This window comes from Mauremys reevesii, linkage group 1 (assembly GCF_016161935.1).
Source record: "Mauremys reevesii isolate NIE-2019 linkage group 1, ASM1616193v1, whole genome shotgun sequence".
In the NCBI taxonomy this organism is placed as follows: domain Eukaryota; kingdom Metazoa; phylum Chordata; order Testudines; family Geoemydidae; genus Mauremys; species Mauremys reevesii.
This window is the reverse complement of record NC_052623.1, coordinates 265,798,468-265,818,612: the sequence shown is the minus strand read 5'-3', so window position 1 is coordinate 265,818,612 and position 20,145 is coordinate 265,798,468. Positions and strand designations below refer to the sequence as shown.

At 47.8% G+C, this 20,145-nt stretch overlaps 1 long non-coding RNA gene across 2 annotated transcripts; it reads right to left on the bottom strand.

Moving 5' to 3' along the window:
• Window positions 1-2,580, bottom strand: LOC120388255. 2 transcript variants are annotated; one of them, XR_005590543.1, is made up of 3 exons: window positions 2,337-2,580; window positions 1,033-1,404; window positions 1-357 (listed from the first exon to the last, which is right to left on the bottom strand). It is a non-coding gene; the product is annotated as an uncharacterized LOC120388255 (long non-coding RNA). The 2 variants fall into 2 exon arrangements; XR_005590542.1 differs by having other exon boundaries at window positions 1,083-1,404; window positions 2,337-2,575.
• Window positions 2,581-20,145: the final 17,565 nt, after the last annotated feature.

The window sequence follows — 20,145 nt, the reverse complement described above, 5'->3', positions numbered from 1 at the left end:
TTTGGGTAAGGGAAGCCATCTTTATCTGTGTTGTAAGCACCGTACATAGCCATGGTGCTCTGTAAGCCATAAATAATACGCAGAGTAGAACGGAAGCTCAGATTACAAGAGGCCCAACAGCCCGTGACACAACACTGCTGTTGAAGAAGCTCACATTCGAGTCCAGGGCTGGCACTGACAAGGCACTGCTGCTTCGGAAGCTCGCAGCACCAGAGTCTGGAGCGGGGACTGGCAGGACACCACCATGAGGAAGCTCAGCTGACTGGAGGATCCAAGGCTGGTGCTGATAGACCTCTGCTGTGATGAAGCTTGCAATGCCAGTGTATGCGACAGAAGAATCTGTACTCTCTCATTGCTCTGTCACAGAATCAAAGGCAGTAAAAACAAAAGAGAAGGCTGGCGGGGGGAGGGGAGAGCTGAGGCGACGGGAGCAGAACACAATGTATCTTTATGAAATATTTAACATTTTCTTTTACCCCAGCTGTCTCCTCAGATGTTTTGTATAAGCCAATCCCTCTGTTGACCTACTTGAGATAAAACCTCAAGAAGTCCTATTGTAAGTGCCGCACCGGAGGCAGAAAAGAGAGCCCAGAGGAAAAGAAATATTTCCATAATAAAACTGTCAAGTGGGGGGGGGGAAAGAGACTAGAAATCATTGCAAGGGAAAGTAATTAAATTAACAATTTAAATGGTGATGTCCACTACAAACCGCTCAACATAAATGGTCTCCTTAATTCTCTAGTTAGAGAGGAACGTTTCAGGGAGAGGTGTGTGCTTAGCTCGACCGAGACAGAATGGGAGCAGCTAGGGAACCTTTGATCAGAGAAAAATATACCCCTGTGAATGTTAAAGCTGGGCTGGAAGATTTCAGAGCTAGTAGTCTCTGCAGTGTGTATGGACCTGATCCTAGCTACCTGGTCTCAATCCATGCCAAGAAGCCACAGACATTCACATCCCTCTTCCCTCTGGGGGTTCCCCCCAGAGTTCATTCCACAAGGTCTCTCTGATTTCGAATCCCTTGGGCAGACTTACCTCTATAGCCACTACAGTGGAATGGCTGTAGGATAATATAATGTATTTACCCCGCAATGAGAACTGTGTGAGCAGATCCTGTGCCCTGCAGTCCATGATGGTCCACCCCTGTGGAATTAGTTGCAGGATCTGGGCATAAGTGTGGTGCACGGAAAGTGTATTAAAATCATAATCTGTCACTTTAAATGCAATGCGTTTTGTCCTCGTCCTTGCAGGCTAGGGGGTCTCTGTAGGGAAGTGAGCAATCTGGATCTAGTAGAGCCAAGGTGCTAAGAGCCGACCTTGAGCAACATGGGGCTAGTTGTGCTTCTGTGCCTTAGGGAGCAGCCTGCTTTGCCTCTCTCTGGTTTTGGTTCTTCGGTGATAAAAGTTCTGGGTTTTAAGAAATAAAGTAGTGTTAATTTGCAACCTTCCTGAAAGAGTAGTTTTTATGCTTTTTATCTAACTTCTCTGTCTGTATGCCATGAATATAACACTAAAATCATATAACATTAAATACCAACACACAGACACACACACAGTCCCATTAAAACTTCATCTTATCATGATATGGTTAATCATCTCCTGGACAATGTTTTTGTATGTTGCAGCCCTTTTTTAAAATTGGCTTTGCATTTTTAGAGTGTGAACTCTCTGAGGTAGGGATGTCTCCTTTTGTGTTTGAAAGTTCCTAGCATGTTGTGGGCATTATCAGAAGCACAAAGTAAATAAATACTGATCATTCATATAAAAAGTAACAATAGGGCACAGTAATCCAGTGACAGCTCTCTCCTCCCCATTGGTTGCAAAGGAAGCAACTCCAGGTGGATGCAGAAAGCCAGTTTAGAGCCAGGTTTTCCCAGAGTTGTCATTCAGAGTTCACTCCAGGGCACACAGCTCCAGTTCAGAATCTTCTTCCAGAATCCGTTCCAGCTGGTCATAGGAATCCAATTCAGGTTTCTCCTCTCCTTCCCAGGGGCTGCACCCACAGTCCATTCCAGGGGACAGAGGATTCCAGTGCAGGCTGATTATGCCGCTGCCTCCTTCCAGATGATTTAAGAGTATGTTTATAGGTAGTGGAGGAAAAGCCTCTCTGGATCAGGACTATGAGCTGAGTGAAGCAGGGCCACATTCTTAAAACCACTCACACGCCCAATGTTAAAAAATTAAAGCATAAATTGCTAGTGAGCAGGTGAAAAATCCAGGTCTTTTGAACAAATCGCCAGGTGTTTTAAACCCCCCTGATGCTCTGGGAGGAAAGCACAGTGGGTAACAGAAAGAAAAACCACAAACAAAACCCAAGACAAGTAAGGAACTCAAAGAACCTCAAAGACGGGGCAGATGTGGAACAGCCAAAACCCAGAGCAATACTACCGGAGAGCGTCTAACAAAAACTGCAATCTCATTTAGCCGTATGCCAGATTAATAAGAGACGCCTGCAATGTTTAGGAAGTGTTATTCTCAGTCACAAGCCATGTGTGACAGATAAATGTCATGTGGTTGGCATTACGCAGCTACCTGGCAAATCTATAAAGTTTGTTGGACTTGCTTAATCTTTTTATATTTTCAACACACCAAGTTCCACTTAAGTATTCTGGCTGCCATAGCAACATGGCACATTCATTCCGGGTATCATTTTCCATCACAATTGGTTTGTTCAGAACTCTTCCCTGACTTCAAAACTTTTGTTGCCGAGGTAACAACATTTCATTTTGCATGGAAGTGCTTGGCTGTGTGCATATGTGGCAAGATGAGGTCTGTTCTCTGCAGGAGCTTATAATACAATAGGATGAAGCACCAGGAATGCTAATATATATATAAAATAAAAGAAGGGTGGGATGAAGGAACTATAAGAGGAAACAGTGCTAAAGTGGCAGGTGGTACAATGTGACAAAGGACACAGCAGGATCCCAATGGGTGGCACCAAGGTTAGAACATGGGAAAAATCTAACATAATATATTATAAAGAATAATAAATATAATAGTAGAAAAATAATACTTTATCCATCTAGCGACCCTTTCCTGCAAGGATCCTAATATACAGTTGCAACATTTCCACATTTTTTCTTCTTTTCTTTCCAATGAAAATTCACCCAAATTGACCTGAATTGTGGCAATCAGCCTGAATCTGCATTTTTCAAAGTTTTGCATGAAAAGTGTTGCCTTGCTCTGATAAGACCCATAAATGGTATAGACAGACCTTGCACAAGCTTTCCCCACCCAGCTCTGCAAAAGCTCTTCACTGCTGCCCTGCTGCTATTCCAGCCTTGTCCATGCCCCTCAGTCTCTACCAATGAACCTAGCCTTGATCTGCAGCATCCCCCGCTATGTCAGTCTTAGCCTACCTCCCTATTTCTATGGGTGTCAGTGCAGCTCCGTTTTGACGTGCAGCACCCCGGCTGTTCTAATTCTGATAAATAAATACTGATAATTCATATAAAGAGTAACGTGCACCCAAACTTTCATCTTTGGACAATGAAGCCCACAAAACCAGCTATCCATATCTGTGCTACTGAAAGGGCTGATAACATGGGTGGGATAACATGAAGTACAGTAGGATCTGGCATATGTGAGGCATGACTGAGTACAGAAAATCATTCTCTCAGCTAATGCATCAACCACCCTCTTCCAAAACCAGGCATGAGCAGCTGATGCTTGGCAGGGACATTCCAGACACTACAAACCACTGCAGCCTGTGTGTGGTAAGATATCCCTGTGAGTCCCTAATCTCACACAGCTGGGGGGATGCTGAGCATAGCAGAAGCTATTGGGAAATAAGGTTGATTAATAGATTGCAAACCAGGGCTGGCTCCTGCTTGTTTGCATGTTGCAATTGATTCATTTGGATAGCCAGACACATTTCCTTTTTTACACGCTATATCTTGGTGCCCCAATTCCGGGCTGCTAATGACTCTAGTGGCCAAGTGTGGGTCACTAGGGGGGTCAGGCTTTGATTTTTATTCCATCACAGCAATTCATAGTCAACTGCGCAAGCAGTGTCATGTACAAGTCCGCTGCCTGGGTCACTGGCCACCACTGCTTCTGAATCGGGGTCAGTTTGGCATTTGGCTAGAAACAGCAACAAACCCGAAGAACACAGTCCTTTTAGGCAAGACCAGGGAAAGGAAGTGTTTGTGAGAGGTATCTTGTTGTGAGAAGTGAGGCATAGTGACATCTGAGGTGGCAGGGCTGTCTCCATCCTGCGTGAAATTACCTTTGATTCTTTGCAGCCAAACAGCAGTGTGTTTCAAACCTACCTCTCTTGTTTATTCCTGGGAAATGGGGTGATCAGAAAGAGCTGGGGAGGAATAAATACATCCCTGAAGCCCAGTTGATTCCCACACCAGAGTTGGACTCTTTGTAAAAGAAGCAGTGAGAGGCAAAAAAGCATCCTTTAAAAAGTGGAAGTTAAATCCTAGTGAGGAAAATAGAAAGGAGCATAAACTCTGGCCAGTGAAGTGTAAAAATATAATTTAAAAGGCCAAAAAAAGAATGTGAAGAACAGCTAGCCAAAGACTCAAAAAGTAACAGCAAAAATGTTTTTAAGTACATCAGAAGCAGGAAGCCTGCTAAACAACCAGTAGGGCCACTGGATGACGGAGATGCTAAAGGAGCATTCAAGAACGATAAGGCCATTACGGCGAAACTAAATGAATTATTTGCATCAGTCTTCATAGCCGAGGATGTGAGGGAGATTCCCAAACCTGAGCCTTCTTTTTAGGAGACAAAGCTGAGGAACTATCCCAGATTGGGGTGTCATTAGAGGATGTTTGGGAACAAAATCGATAAACTAAACAGTAATAAGTCACCAAGACCAAATGATATTCACCCAAGATTTCTGAAGGAACTTAGATGTAAAATTGCAAAACTACTAACTGTGGTATGTAACCTATCATTTAAATCAGCTTCTGTATCAGATGACTGAAGGATAGCTAATGTGACACCAATTTTCAAAAAAGGCTCCAGAGGTGATCCTGGCAATTACAGGCCAGTAAGCCTAACTTCAATACCAGGCAAACTGGTTGAAACAATAGTAAATAACAGGATTATCAGCCATATAGATGAACACAATTTGTTGGGGAAGAGTCAACATGATTTTTGTAAGGGAAATCATGCCTCACCAATCTACTAGAATTCTTTGAGGAGGTTAACAAGCATGTGGACAAGGGAGAATCCAATGGATATAGTGTACTTACATTTACAGAAAGCCTTTGACAAGGTCCCTCACCAAAAGCTCTTAAGCAAAGTAAGCTGTCATGGGATAAGAGGGAAGGTTCGCTCATGGATCAGTAACTGGTTAAAAGATAGGAAACAAAGGGTAAGAATAAATGGTCAGTTTTCAGAATGGAGAGAGGTAAATAGCGGTGTGCCCCAGCGGTCTGTACTGGGACCTGTGCTGTTCAACATATTCATAAATGATCTGGAAAAGGGGGTAAACAGTGAGCTGGCAAAATTTGCAGATGATACAAAACTATTCAAGATAGTTAAGTTGAAAGCAGACTGCAAAGAGTCACAATGAGATCTCACAAAACTGGGTGACTGGGCATCAAAATGGCAGATGAAATTCAGTATTGATAAATGCAAAGTAATGCACATTGGAAAACATAATCCCAACTATACATGTAAAATGATGGGGTCTAAATTAGCTATTACTATTCAAGAAAGCTCTTGGAGTCATTGTAGATAGTTCTCTGAAAACATCTACTCAATGTGTAGTGGCAGTCAAAAAAGCTAACAGACTGTTGGCAATCATTAGGAAAGGGATAGATAATAAGACAGAAAATATCATATTGCCTCTATATAAATCCATGGTACGCCCACATCTTGAATACTGTGTGCAAATGTGGTTGCCCTGGCCCCATCTCTAAAAAGATACATTGGAATTGGAAAAGATTCAGAAAAAGGCAACAAAAATGATTAGGGGCATGGAACAGCTTCCATAAGAGAAGAGATTAATAAGACTGGGACTTTTCAGCTTGGAAAAAAGATGACTACAGAGGGAGGGGGGGATATGATAGAGGTCTATAAAATCATGATTGACGTGGAGAAAGTAAATAAGAAAGTGTTATTTATGCCTTCACATAACACAAGAACTAGGGGTCACCAAATGAAATTAAATGGGCAGCAGGTTTAAAACAAACAAAAAGACTCCCCCCCCAAAAAACGCTCAGTCAACCTGTGGAACTCCTTGCCAGAGGAGGTTGTGAAGGCCAAGACTATAACAGGGTTCAAAAAAGAACTAGATAAGTTCATGGAGTATAGGTCTATCAATGGCTATTAGCCAGGATGGGCAGGGATGGTGGCCCTAGCCTCTGTTTACTAGAAGCTGGGAATGGGCGATGGGATGGATCACTTGATGATTACCTGTTCTGTTCATTCCCTTTGGGGCACCTGGCATTGGCCACTGTCAGAAGACAGGATACTGGGCTAGATGGACTTTTGGTCTGACCCCGTATGGCTGTTCTTATGCAAAGGCTGAGAGGTGAGCCTGCAGGTGGGTGGCGGGGGCAAAGATGGTTTTAAGTCACCTTTGCACCTCCCCTAACCTGAACCAGCTGAGAGCCATTTTGGCCTCTAGTGCGGGATACAGAAATCTGAAGGCTGCCTCCAATTGCACTCTGCTGCCACAGGACCAAGGGGTGACTGCAGCCACAGGGAATACCTGGAGTGAAGCAGCACTTGGTCTCAGCCCCATCCTCTCCTATCCAACATGCTAAAGCATCCCATGTGGGAGTGGCATAGGGCCAGCTAGGGTGGTTGTACACTAGCCCCCTATATCAGGAATTACCCAAGGGCTGGCTCCACTCTATTTCTGACTCGTTGACTCCAGTAGAGACACCATAAAAGGGATGTGGTGCAGTAATGAACTGGGCCCCTGACTTGATGATACTTCTCTGATGATTTCCCCACCCTCCCATTCCTTGGCTCACTTTTCCCCAGGGACTCACTGCAGGGAGCTTCCCTCAGTGCTCCAGGCTTTCCCTCTCCTTTACACAATGTACCAGCATTACTGCAAAAGGCCTTTATCATGCCTGTTATCATGCCTTTATCAGGCCTTTATCATGCCTGGCCCACCTTGGTGCAGTGCAAGCCCACCGTCCCAAGGGGCCCCCTGGAGCGCAGGGAATGCCACTGTGAAAGGCCCTTGCACAGGGTACACGAGGGTAGGGAGGCTCCTTAGATGCAGCTGCATTCCTGCACAAGGATCTAGCTCCATCTGGCCCAAAGAGTCTGCCTTTCCTCTGAAGAGATCCCTTATCTAACAGGTCAGGCTGAGGGGATAGTGAGTGTTCCCTGGACCCAGGCATCCAAGAGCTGGCTGGGAGTTCCAGGTTCCTAAAGGGATAAATTTCAATAGCTGCTGAAAACCCAAATGAACAGACAAATAATCCCTGAAAAACAACTCCAAACAGCAGCCCGGGAAGTCACAGTACACCAGCTCTCCCCTCTGAATGCACAGCTGTCCCCAGAATAAACAGGAAACAGTTTTATCCTCTGAGGAGCAAGGAGGTGAAAGGGTCCATTCTTTAAGATGTGTGTCCAGGATTTAGGCAAGCAGCACAAGTCCCAGACAAATAGATTTTCCCTTTTTCTCATAGATGAGGGACCCAGTGGCTAAATTCCTGTCCCTGGGTCTGTTTCTTGGCTTGAAATCATCCTTTCTCCAGTGCAGGGTGACAAATATCCAGAGCCCAGAGAGCAGAATGCCTGGTTTTGCCAAGGCCGGCGCTTCCATTAGGTGACCCTAGGCGGTCGCCTAGGGCGCCAGGATTTGGGGGGGCGGTATTTTGTGCGCTCCCCACAGGGTGCACAGGAGCTTCCGGTTCCACTCCCATCGCGCCGCCGAAGAAGGACCTTCTGCCGACGTGCCGTGGAAAACAGCAGCAGGCAATTGAGCAGCTCAATGACTGCCACTGTCACCTGCGGCATTTCGGCAGAGGGTCCTTCTTCAGCGGCGCGATGGGAGTGGAACCGGAAGCTCCCGCACACCCCGTGGGGAGCGCACAAAATGCCGCCCCCCGAATTCTGCCTAGGGCGCCAGAAACTCTGGCGCCACTTCTGGGTTTTCCCAGCAAGGCTTCAAAACCGAGGTGAAGTCACATAGGTGCTGGAACTAGGGGTTCCCCCTGGCTTGAAGTGGTTTCCATCATATCCAGGGTTTACAGTTTGGTTCAATGGCTCTCAGCACCCCCACTGTGCAAATCAGTGGTGGGCAACCTGCGGCCCGCGAGCTGCACGCAGCCCATCAGGGTCATCCTCTAGTCATGAGACAGTGTTTACGCTGACTGTCCGCAGGCACAGCCACCCGCAGCTCCCAGTGACTGCGGTTTGCCATTCCCGGCCAATGGGAGCTGCGGGAAGTGGCCCAGGCCACAGGCACGTGTGGGCCACCGCTTCCTGCAGCTCCCATTGGCCGGGAACGGTGAACCGCGGCTACTGGGAGCTGTGGGCGGCCGTATCTGCCGACGGTCAATGTAAACAGTGTCTCATGGCCTACCAGTGGATTACCCTGATGGACCACATGCAGCCCACAGGCCACAGGTTGCAACCACTGATACAAATTTTTCCAGCACCCCTGTAGTCACTGCAGGAAGAGAGCCAAGTAACATGGCAAGAGGAAGAGCTGTTGTCCTGCAATTGCCTTTCCAATGGGCTATGGTTCAAATAGACCCAGCTCACATGGAAGCCTGGGATGTGTCTGCCCTGTCTGATTCTGGGTACCATGCATGTTAACTTCATGCTAGTGGTGCTGGATAAGAGTCCTGGCTAAGGATGTACTTTCATCCAAACCCCCAATTTTATGGTACTTGTCAGAAAAAAATTTACCCCTTCGGGGGCAATTTCTCACGTTCATTCTCAGCCCAAAAATAACATTTTTTTTTTGTCCTGAGAGGGGAAAAAACCTCGATCAATTTTTTGTTTTGTTTTTCCCTCCACCCCTTTGAAAACCAAAACGGGGCAATTAAATGAAAAAAAAAAAAACTAGTGCAGCATGAAGGTTGAGAATTTGCACAGGTTGCACCCTTATTTACCTTGTGACCACATGGTGAGGGCAATGCCTCCCCTTGCGACCTACGGGCTCGATTATTGGAATTCCCTGAGTGCTGATCTGCCACTTGCAGCTCCTTCAGAATGCAGCAGCTTGATTGCTAATGTGTTGCAGCTATCATGATCATATTCAGCCTGCGCTGCTTTCTTTATATTGGCTGCCTGTTCAATAGTGGACTCGGTATAAATGAGCTTTATTGGTCTATAAAGCTCGAATGGGACTGGCCTGACCATTTTTTTCCCCAGAGGTGCTGTTAAATGACTGCCACAGTTGCTGGTTAGTTGTTTTGTTCTGACTGGTTTTGTTTACCTGCCTCGTCTGTAATTTTGTTGGGGGTGTTCTTTTATTAATGAAGGATAAATTGTTTTTATGAGTGTTGTTCAGCACCCTGGGCACTTTTGCGAGGGTGGGATTGCAATATAAATAAATTGTATTATTATGATGATGAATTTACACACACACACGTACATCAGAAGCATTCAGATTGTTGGGCTAGATGCAAGAATCACTCAACGAGACTTGATGGCCATGGAATCTGTGGATAAGCTGCAGTGCAACCCCAGCGTGGGGCAGCAGCACTCTGCATACATGTAACATTTATGTTGCGGTGCATGCTCTTGTTTTTGTACCCAAATGCAGTACAGTATGTTGCCGCGGGGGCAGTATGGCTGCAGTAGCGTTGCCGTGGAATCCTGATTTAATTGTCTGACTCTAGAAATAAAATGCACAGAAGTCAGGAAAATCCAACATTATTGTTTCCATAGCAACGCTAACGCTGCCACACTGGACACTGGCCTGGGAATCAAGAGACCTGAGCTCTATTTCCAGCTGTGTCACTGATCTGTTGGCAGGGCCAGATGAATGCAGACACAAATTAGGCATGTGCCTAGGCCCCGAATTTGATGATTGACCAACCCAAGCAGTGCTGTGACCCTATGCACCAGGTCACAATGCTACTCACTGATATTTGGCTTGGCTGCTCCTCTGTCGCGATGGAGGGTTGGCTGGGCCAAACCTAAGTGGTATTGCGACCCCGTGTGCCAGGTTGCAACGCCACGCACTCAAATGTGGCCTGATCACCTCCCGCCCCCAATCCCCACTCATCGTGCCTAGGACCTCGTAATGACTGATTTCAGCCCTGCCTGCTGGGTAACCTTAGGCAATTTGCGTCCTCTCTTTGTGCCTCAGTTTCCCCACCCACCCTTTTTCTGTCTTGTTTATTTGGACTGTGAGCTCTCCAGGACTGGCACTGTCCCTTGCTGTATCCAATGCCTACCCCAATGAGCCCCAAATACAGTCGGGGCTTTGAGGTGCTACTGTAATACAAATACAATTATTTTGATTATTAATAATTGTATCTATGGTGCGTCAGGCACAAATGTAACCGCTTATACAGGTAGGCATTGCAAGTCCACGAGATGAACCAGCCCTGGTTGATCTAAGAAGCATAAATGTTTAATAGCCTGACTTGTGGTGTTTAACTTTTCAGCCTTAATGATATGCTGAACATCATTGTTATGATCCTTCATTTATGGTAAGGATAGCACAGTGCTAAGTGCTTTCCGGGCACATTGTCAAAGCTGATAGATTCCATCCAGCAGAGGCCGGGGGGCACACTCACAATACAGGGAGCCGATATATACAAGATCTGTTGGCCCACAGGTGCTGGGCACGCATGAACTAACATACATCACGAGCTCTGGATAGCCCCATTTTTTCACAGAGCAAATGTGATTCACAGGTATTAGAAGATCCTCAAGAAACAGAGTAGGGCTAATGTGCCTCCTTGAATCCTGAGAGCTTAGGATTACCATAGGATGGTATCAAAGTAAATAACCATCAGGTTTATTGAGCATGTTCCCTCTAATGAGACATCCACATATAACCAGTTCAAACTCTCACAGCTATATGCTAGCACACCTTGAATCTTGTGTGAAAGGTGGCTTCTGGTCCCTGTGATAGAGTAGGGTATGTCCGTATCAGATGATGAGCTCCATTTTGTATTACGTGTTGAACGCATCTGAATTTGCCCAAGGCAAGCCTATTGAATAGCATCCCAGACAGCAGCCCTGCCCAAGAATGGTGCTTGACCCCTTGCTAGACTCTCATGGAGAAGCCACCAAGACAGAAATCTGGAACTCTCCAATTTGCTACACAGAGGACCCACAAGGGAGGAAAGCAGCTGGAGTTTTCCATCTGAGCACATGGCAATGAGACAGAGACTCAATTTATGAGCTGGGTGCTGCTCTGAGCAAGGGAACCTGACCATGAAGACAGAATTGAAGGGCTTGCAGGAACAAGAGGGCAGCAGGGCCTCTTGCCAGCCTGAAACACTAACTGACCTTGGACTCATGGAAAGGGTCAGCTCAGACCAGTGGAGAGGAGGCATCCCAGGACTTATGCTGTTTTCAAAGATCTGTAACTCTCAAGTGCTTTAAGAGTAAAGTATCTGTGGTTAAGAAATTCCTTTGCTAAGCCTGTGTTCCTCACTTTCCTGCCACTTTTTCCCTGAAGGGGGTTAAACTAGAAGCCCAGAGACCACAGCCTTGGTGGAGCTCTAGAAGATTATATACATGTGACTGGGGGGCTTAAGAGGTCTCAATTTCAGGGTTAGGGCAGATGGACAGTGGTGCACAATATCCTAAGGAAGGATGTCAGACAAGGTCTGAGCCTGGGAGTGTGTCCTACAGTCCCAGCGCTAAAAACAATGACTGGATGTTGCCCAGGCCCAGTTAGCTTGGAAACATGTGGGACCAAGTGATAGGGTCCACTCACAACAGGCTCTGTCTGTCCCGAGGTGGACTGAGTGAGGTTGTGATGGTTCCTGCTTTGGTAGTTCCACAGTCCTGGTCAGGAAGGCAGGGTGGATTTGTGGAGGTGGATGGAGTTTCCAGGACATAATAGATGGGAGACCTACATAAAATGGGGTGGTGGGGGAGGTTCTGCATTTCTACCACTGGGGCAGGTAATGAAGGAAAGAACCCAGGCCAGGCAAAGGGAAAGAATGAGGGAAGAGAGAAAGCAGAATGTGTTAAAAATGAAGGAGCAGAGATGAAAGTTAGGAGTAGGGAGCGGTGAGGGGTGGCCATGCTGAGCTGGAGGGGGAGTGGGCCAAGGGGGAGAGCACAAGGCTGGACAGGGCAGTGTCGGTCATGTGTCCCTTGGCCCACGAGGGACTTCCTAATAACCAGCTGTGAAAATCGATACAGAGTATTCCATTTCATTGTCCTGCCCCTGAGCAAACCCAGCAGGTCTGAACATAGCTATGGGCTATGCTGGGAACTCTGCAAGGCAGCCAGGGGCTGACAACCCAACTCAGAAAGGTGTGTGGGAGGGGACCTGACACAAGGCAAATTAATAGGAACCTGGCACAAGGCAAACACGGGTGTGGAGGAGGAGTGGGGGGGAAACAGGTAAAGAGGGAATAATGGAGTTTGTTGGGAGAGATCTGGAACAAGATCACAAAGGATGGGAACACAATGAGAGCTGATAGGAGCACTGGGGGGAGGAGGAGACCTGGACAAGAAGGGGGGGTGTGTGTTTGTGTAGTTGAACAAGATCTGGAATTGTGAGGGAAATAGACCCGGAATTAGGGGATCACAGGGAGGCAGTTGTGGGAGTTAGTAACCAACTCTGTTTTCAAACACCAGAGCAGGTTTTTGTTCTTGGCTTTCAGTTAGTCGGCCCTGGCACCAAGGATATATCTGCAACTCTGCGACTGCCCCATGTTTAACCAAAGGGCTAATATGAACAGCTCCTTCTATTAAAGCCACAGCATAATGCCACTGAGGGCCAGACTGTATTTCTGGCCACACCCCAGAATGACTTTTTACTCTTAAATCCCCATGGTTTGCAGTCCCCACAGATCTTTCTTCTAATTTCTCATTGCTGGCACTTTACAGAGGAATGAATGAAAGTTTCTCACTTCCCGAGTCCCGCTGTGATGAGATCACCCGATCTCCCATGGCTAGTTACACTGAGATGGAGCGGGCCCCTACATGTGCTGCTGTTATTTATTGTTTATATTACCGTAGCACCTAGACCCCCGACTTAGATCACAGCCTCCCTGTGCCAGGCACTGTGCAGACACACAGTGAGCAAGAGGCAGTCCCTGCTGTGAAGAAGACAAAGACAAACAGCAGGAGGGGAAACAGAAGCAGATCAACGCGAAGTAACTAGCTCCAGGTCACCAAGCAGCAGAGCTGGGAACAGAACCCATCTCTCCCAAGTCCTTGTCCAGTGACTGACCCACTGGACCACGCTGCTTCTGGAAGCATCAGAATCAGCATTTCCCCTTTTCCATTGTTTGTCTCACCGCCTGTAGCGACAGCTCTCAGGACTCCACAGTTTGTTTATTTGTTTTAATTAAATGACACTTAAGTCGCCTGCAGTGCTCATGTCACCACATCTCGTGCAGGGCCTGGTGATGGGACACAGCTGAGTGATGCAGCCATGACTCAGCCACTGTGAGTCTCTTCTCAGCTATGCTGGTTTTACAGCAGTGTAGCTCCACTGGCGTGTTTCAGTGGAGAGACTCCTGATTGAAGGGTAAGTGTGAGGTGAGTCCAGGCCAGCAAGTTTCCCCTAACCACGACAGCCTGAACTGTGGCTCATAGAGATGACCGGTCTTTGCATTCAGTGCCCCATGGTGATCCAAGCAGTCTGGTACAAGTCTGCATGCTGGCACCTGTGGTATCTGGGGAGCACTACTCTGTATGAAATATAGAATCATAGAACTAGAAGGGACCTCGAGAGGTCATCTAGTCCAGTCTCCTGCACTCATGGCAGGACTAAGTATTCTAGACCATCCCTGACAGGCGTTTGTCTAACCTGCTCTTAAAAAATCTCCAATGACGGAGACGCCACAACCCCCCCTACGTAATTTATTCCAGTGCTCAACCACCCTGACAGTTAGGAAATTTTTCCTAAAGTCCAACCTATATATATGGGCACCTGCTTCGTTTTAAACAAATCAAGTCAATCCTCAGCAAGTTGGCACCATGGCCCTCACTATGACAAAATTTGGTGCTCCTGTCTGAGCACAAACTTGTAAAGGGGGCCATCTGAGACCGCACAATAGTTCTCAAGTGGCTGCTTGCGCTCTCTGGCTTTAGCAGTCCTACTCCTCTAGCAGAATGATCCTAGAGGACCCAAGCATTTTCATCAAGGTGTGCAGCAATATGGCCCTATAACAGCCTTCCAGGGCCATCTAAGAACTCCAGAACTGTCGCCATGCTGCAAACCACAGCAACCTGGAACTCCAGGGCTGATGAAAGAGATATGTCCCAGCCACGAGTCACCCCCATGCTCTGAAAATCAAGCCTCTTTACAATGTCAAGCTCTGTATCTAAAAATGGAGGCACCCAAAATCACAAGCACTTTTGAATTGACCTTAGATTTTAAACTCTTTAGGGTAGAGATCATCTTCCTATATAGCTACTTGTCTGGTCCCCATTACCCTAGTAGCTGAGCTGCTCACAAATGTTAATATCCATGCGAGGTTGGGAAGTATTCTTAGCCCCATTTTACAGATGGGGAACTGAGGCACAGAGAGGCTACATGACTTGCCCAAGGTCCCCCAGGAAATCTCTGGTGGAGCAGGGAGCCAGATCTCCCAAGTGCTAGGCTAGTCTCTAACCAGCACTACTGTAATAAATCTCATCCCACCCAGTCTTAATTTTGCCCCCAAAAATTTACCAAAAAAGTGCAATGTTTAAAAAAAACCAACAACAAGTGACTAACTATAGAATTTCATTTGCAAGACAGAACAACAGTAATGTACACCCCAGCACTCCTGATTACAACAAAACTCCATCCAATAGGAGCTAGAGAATACTAGTCACGCTTACATAACCCAGCACCCTGTAATCAACACATTTCATAACCCCCAAAGACATCAATCATTCCACTCCAGTCACAGGAATACTCTTCTGCTCCTCCAATGTATCACGCAACGAGAGCACCCATCACAGGCTGCCCTAGCTTGCTGTACCCTGGGACTGTGTCCCTTTCACAATCTGAACTGCACATTCAGTAAACAATATATAAAGTCAACAGGAGAAATCCAGTGGCACTTTGTGATTACAGCACAAACCAAGTGGCAAAGGAAGGGTGTGTGGGTGGGGTGAGTCAGGTGGGAAGGGAGGGCGTGAGTGAGGATTATATCGCAGTGAGGAGCTGATGGGATCCATTAATTTCCAGACATTTTAAGGCTTACGGTGTTATTAAGTGCAGCAAGTGGGAGCGGGACTCCACCAACATACCCTTTCACCCAGAACTCCTTAATGTTGTTTGGGGGTGGGGAAATATGTTTCTCTCCCCACCACCACCCTCCTGCTGTAGATGGGAAAGGAGCTGGCATAAGTAGGTTTCCTCTCCCTCTCCCTTCAGTGAGCACAGGGACAGCTCTTCCTTGGGCTTGAACCAAAGTTCACTGAAGCCACTGACTTGGATGAGGCAGATAGGTGAACTTCTGTCTGGGACACCTCCCTTTCTCCCAACTTCAGGTGCTATTCAGTGATCACCCTGGAAGGAAGTGAGGAGTCCCAGGAACCTCCCAGCCAGGCACCATCTCCTCTTGCTCCCACTTCCAATTCCCCTGCCTGGGGAGCACTCACTTTATCAACCAGAGCAGAGCAGGGCCCCAAGGGGAACAGAGCTCCCTCAAACTGGGGAAAGGGAGAGGAGATATAGCTCTGTTTATAGACTCATAGGCCAGAAGGGACCATCATGATTGTCTAGTCTGACCTCCTGCACATTGCAGGCCACAGAACCTCCCCCACCCACTCCTGTAATGGACCCCTAACCTCTGGCTGAGTTACTGGAATCCTCAAATCATGCTTTAAAGACTTCAAGTTACAGAGAAACCACCATTTATGCTAGTTTAAACCTGCAAGTGACCCATGCCACATGTTGCAGAGGAAGGTGAAAAACCCCAGGGTCTCTGCCAATCTGACCCGAGAGAAAATTCCTTCCTGATCCCAAATGTAGCGATCAGTTAGACCCTGAGCATGTGGGCAAGACTCACCAGCCAGACACCTAGGAGAGAATTCTCTGTAGTAACTCAGAGCCGTCCCCAACTAGCGTCCCATCACCAGCCATTGGAGAGATTTGCTGCTAGCAGTCGCAGATCGGCTACATGCCATTGTAGAAGGTCTCATGCTTCTAGGGAAGGGGCTCTGTACTATCCCTGGCTTTAACCCCTGCTTGCTCCAAGCAGCCCCTAGAACGACGGGAGCCCTTGAGAAGAGCGCTGTGGTTTCTACATGCTGTCAGCTCCATCCCAGGGGTCAAACGGCTTGCAATGAGCACCCCGCATCCTCTCTTACTTTCCCTTTTGGTAACACATCACCACCAGCACTCGGCTGTCAGAGCCCTTAAAGAAAAACAAATAAGAAGACTCAAGCTGGTCTTGACTCCATGGCAGGGCACCTTTGGGAAATGGAAGTCGGGCAAGGAGCATGCATGACTCAGCATGAGGCCTGCCTGCGTCTGCTTCTGTGGCCAGCAGCCTGTTTCCCCTGGACAGCCCCTTGAGGAGCACGTGGCCTGCGGTGTCACAGCCAGCGTGCGCCTGGCTGCCTCCATCAGGGATTCGTTTAGGCATGGATAGCATTGCTGTGCTGGCCAGCTAAACCTAGCAGAGCCTTTGCCCCAGCTGCACTGCCTCATGTCCTCTCCACACCAGAGGTCCCGAACCCATCTCCTTCCTGTATTCCTCTTCCCACCCCCACATCCAGTCATGTCCCTGCTGGATCCAGCTGTCAAATCCAAGCTGAGCCCCTTGGAAAGCAAAGGGAATCAATAAGCAAAGCAAAAAGAGCCAACACAGCTGCAAAAGCTGCTGCCGGTCATCATGGCAACAGCACAAGCAGCCAGAGGAATCCCACTGTGCCCCTGAACACCTGAGCCCTGTCGCTCCCTGTGAGTGGAACGTGCTGCTTACAACACCGTTGGGCTCCAGGGTGCGCCCCATGCCTGCCTTTTGCTGGCTTGGAGTGTTACTTGTTGGCCTCCAGTGGGTTAAATGGATGTGGTTAGCATATAGCACTGCCCTATGGGAAACCCAGGTGCACATCTCGACCCCTTACTTCTAGGCTGAGAGCATGCTGAAGTGCTGTCTGCGAGCTCCAGGTTCAACATCTCAACCCTGAGTAGCAACACTTTAGCCTGCAAGCCAATGGAGCCCACTATGGTGCAGATGCACCCTTACCCCTGACACGGCCCACTCTGAAGATTCGCAGTGCTTGGTCTTAGCTGCAGCAGCAGCTTTGCAGTTAGTTCACTCCCATTAACTAGGACATGACCACATCTGCTGTTGCTGGCTCTCAAGAAGGGTTTGGTCAATCTGACCCTGCCTTTGTCTCTTGCAGACTCAGACAAGGAGGGCAGCAGGCTCTTAATTGTATCAATTACACACACACACACCCTTTGTGAATGTCAAGCCAATTAACCCCGCCCCTTTCCCCTCCAGAGCGCCAGGATAGGAGGCTGCCATTTGGGAAATGTCAACGAGGCACCGCATGTGTAATTGGACACTGCGTCTCCACTTAAGCTGAGTGCTACAGCCTATTCCTGCCGGAGAGCAGAGAATGCCATGCCTGGTGTGGAGTCCCCTATTTGGGCTGCTTTCTCAGCCCCCCCCCCCTTTCCTTTGTTCCAACGCTTGGGTGCCTGGGTGCTACTCCTCAGCCTCCACTCTGCCTTTTGACCTTCCTTGCCTCACCATAGGGGAACAGCTGTTCCAGCCAGCTGGAGGCAGGCTCTCAAACTTTTGTACTGGTGACCCCTTTCACAGAGCAAATCTCTGAGTGTGACCCACCTTATAAATTAAAAACACTTTTAAATATATTTAACACCATTATAAATGCTGGAGGCAAAGCGGGGTTTGGAGTGGAGGCTGACAGCTCATGAACCCCCATGCAATAACCTCACAATCCCCCGAGGGGTCCCAACTCCCAGTTTGAGAACCCCTGCACTAGGGTGAGCCTGTGATGTAGCCAGGCACATTTGCCCTTTGTGGCCCCAGACCCTCCTACCAGGAAGCTTGGTGAGGCACAAAGGTAGCAGTTCCACCAGCTGAGTGAATGGGGCACATTCTCCAACCCCCTCTGGCAGAACCAGGCACAGGTGGAAGTCTGTGTTTCAGGAGCCACGCCTCACACCTTCATCACCAGCTGTTAGTTATCATCCCTCTCCTGGTTAGACATGACAGCAGAGCTGGCCAGGCAGCGAGGCAGGTTCCTGCCACATCCTGCAATTGGACTCGTTCATGCCACAAAATATACAAGAACTCTCCTGTAATTATGCTTTGCCTTTGGATGACTCTTACCCAGTTGGCAACTACACCAGGTCAGAGTTCACAGCTTGAACCCCATCAGACTCAAATTCCTCTCAGCACGGTCTCAGGGCTTCATAGGCCTTTGGCTGGCAAAGCAGGGAAACCACTTTCAAGGTTAACCAAAGAAATACCTGGATGACAGCTCGGGGCAGTGACCATTATTAAAACCGTGGTCAGTGGCACACTTGATGTTCACCTGCAGCCAGCTTTCCTTTCCAGCTGAGAGGCGCAGAACAGATGTGAGGGAAAATGAAACAAAGACCACAGCAGACAGGGAGATGTATATGTTTCAAAATGGACCCCCGCCTAAGGCAGTTGAAAATCTTTTTCTGTGTGGGAGAATGGCTGTCATGGCCACAGAGATATTACAATTGCACACAGGAGAGGAGGTAGGCTGGGTGACTGCATTGTGGAAGGGAAATGGGCCATGCGATGACAACCTGTTAATGTGTTATCTGTGGAAAAAGTTTGGGAGCTTTTAAAGTTTCTCTCCCTTATGGCAACATAAAGCTCCCGCCACTCTTGTTCAATAGGCAGTGCTTTATGTTATCGTAAGGGAGAGACGGGCTCCATTCCCAGTGCTTGTTTCCAGTCTCTCCTCATTGGTGGGATGGGGAGTGCTGTGAAGATAGCACGTGGTGATTGTGGTAGGAAGGAGCTGAGATTGCCTGGATGGGATGGTCCTGCTGACATGGCCTATAAAGAGGAGACTGAGGGGAGGAAACTGAGAGACACAGCCAGAACAACCCTGCATGCTAGGGAAGTTTGGATCTGGATCAGATCAACATTAGCTCCTAGTTGAATCAAAATCCTGGATCCAAACTCTCCCTACTGGGGGTAGAATCCAGATCCAAACACGATAGCTCAGGCCTTTATCTTCACCGCCTCCCGGCAAGTGTAATAAATACAACTATGCTGGAATTTCACTACCAAAAAAAGGAATAACTAGGGAACCTTTCCCCAGCCAAAAGGTGCCATGTGACCAGTCACATACCAAGAGGTTAGGACTAGCAACTCTCCAACTGAAGATGATTTACTTTTTTTCATAAACACAGTGCCTCACCTCGCCATAGTGCTATCTCCTAGGGTTGTAGCATTACAGTATGGTGTTCTTGGGTTTTTAGTGGCCTCTACTGGCCATGGGTATGTATTACCATGGAAATCCTTCCATATCCCATCCCTTGGGATTTTGTGTGTGTAAGTTGCTTCCTTCTTGCTTGCACCTACTAAGGTGTCTCTATTCTGAAAATGCTAGAAGTATAACTCTTCCCCAAGGACTTTAAGTCCTGCACTCAAGATTCTCACCCTTATTTATGCTGCCCTAGGAGCCAGTGGGTGCTAGGAGACCTATCACTCCATTTGTGATAAATGCAGTATCATCACCCTGCCTTGGGACAGAACTATCCTGAAAGATCCTATCTGCAGGATAAACCCATGGTGATGTGTGTGTGGAATCAGGACTGCCCAAACATGTGTAACGATAGGAGGTGATCCTCGACAGGTAGGCAGGGGCTGCAGCAGAAATCCAAGCCAGTTGCCTCTGTACCTGAGCTAATCCTCACAGGACAGCTACATGCATTTAGACACTGAAAGAAGGGCTTAACAAGCAAGCGCTTGCTCTTCGTCTGAAGCAACAGATTTCCTTCTTTGCTTCATACAGAGAAACAACAGCATCCTAGGGTTAGTCAGTTACTCATGTGCTGTCAGCAGATCTCGGCACAACACCACAGGTTGCATAATGTGG